Source organism: Vespa mandarinia, chromosome 18, assembly GCF_050613455.1.
Source record: "Vespa mandarinia isolate Hongniang chromosome 18, ASM5061345v1, whole genome shotgun sequence".
Classification (NCBI taxonomy): Eukaryota; Metazoa; Arthropoda; class Insecta; order Hymenoptera; family Vespidae; genus Vespa; species Vespa mandarinia.
Genome location: NC_140827.1, coordinates 2,305,001 through 2,306,957, shown reverse-complemented (window position 1 = coordinate 2,306,957; position 1,957 = coordinate 2,305,001).

Here is a 1,957-nt window from a genome sequence, read left to right as displayed (position 1 = left end):
ATTAATTATCATCCTCTTTCTTCTTTTCTTTTTCACTTTCGATCAGAGATTTAACAGTATGTGTCTTTTATTTATTCATCTTCGAAAGAAAAAAGGAAAAAAAGAAGAAAAAAACAAAAAAATGAAAAAAGAAATAAAAAATGTATAGAAAAACAAATAAAAAATAAAAAGCATAATAATTATAATAATAAGAATAATAATTTAAATATATATATAATATTTGTAATAATTCATAAAACGATCGTTGTTATAATTATGTTTATAATAAAAATGTTTATAATATATTAGATCAATCGAATTGTTTATTTCTTTTTTCTTTGTTCATTGTTGGTGTCATTCTTCTTTCTTTTTTTTTTTTTTCTTTTTTTATTTTTGTTGTTGTTGTCGTTCCTGTCAACTCTTCAATAATAATCAATTTATTAACATTCATTATTAACAGCGATTCGATAAACACACAAACACACATACATACATACATACATACATACATACATACATACATACATACATACGTACGTACATACATGCATACATAGAAACATACACGGAACAACATTCTCACAAATCTTATATAGGTACTATATATTTAATCCCATATTATATATATATATATACCTCTTATTATTATAAATATATAATATACATATATATATAGTACAGGACCACGGAACCATAGGCCTATTTATATCATTATCATTATCAATTAATTACTTTAATCTTATTTTTTTTTTCTTTTTTTGTTTTTTTTTTTTTTATTTTCCTTTTTTTTTTCTTTCTTTTCTTATTTAACGACGATGTTGTGTTTCATATATATATATGTAAGAATAAAGAAAAAAGAAATAAAATGACAACGTCCATTCGTGCTTAGGAAACATTTCTAGTTAAATCTTACAATCGTAATTATCGTCTTATAATTCATAAATAATTGTTTACATTTGTATGTATAAGTTGTTTCATTTTATATGTGTGTGTGTGTGTGTCTGTATATATATATATATATATATATATATATATATATGTTTGTGTTTCTAAGCGTTAAATCGTTCAGTTTATTTTCATATACTTCAGAATACTTCAGAATACGAGCGAGGCTTTCTCTTATTGTTTTTTTTTTTTTAAATATAATATAATATAATATAATATAATATAATATAATATAATATAATATAATATAATATAATATAATATAATATAATAATATAATAATATAATAATATAATAATATAATAATAATATAATATATGTAATATATATATATGTTCTTGTGTATGTGTGTGTGTGTATGTAAGTGTGTATATAATACAATATAGATATATACGGCTAACGAACTTTCTATTTCTTCTTTTTTTCTTGTCGGTATTATTATTATTATTTCTTTTTTTTCGTTTTCGTTCAATCATTAATTATCTAATTTCCTGGCTTTTTTTTTATTTATTTATTTTTTTTTTTGTTTAAAATAAAAATCTCTCTCTCTCTCTCTCTCTTTTTCCGATTACAAATAAATTTACTTTCTTTTACTTTTTGTCCTTTTTCTCTTCTTTTATTTGTATATTTTTTTTTTTTTACTTTTTTTTTCTTTTTGTTTTTTGTTCCTTTAACATTACATGATTCGAGACTCCCATGAATTAATAGTAATTATTTTATTATATTTAATGTGGAAAGAAAAAGAAGGAAGAAGAGGAGGAAGAAGAAGAAAGAACGAAGAAGAAGAAGAAGAAGAAGAAAGAACGAAGAAGAAGAAGAAGAAAGAACGAAGAAGAAGAAGAAGAAGAAAGAACGAAGAAGAAGAAGAAGAAAGAACGAAGAAGAAGAAGAAGAAAGAACGAAGAAGAAAATAAAAAAGAAAAATGAAAGAGAAGAATAAAGAAATATATAGAATATAATAGAAATGTATAGAGTATATATGAAAAAAAATGTAAATAAAAAAAAAAAAAAAAAAAAAAAAAGAAAAAAAATT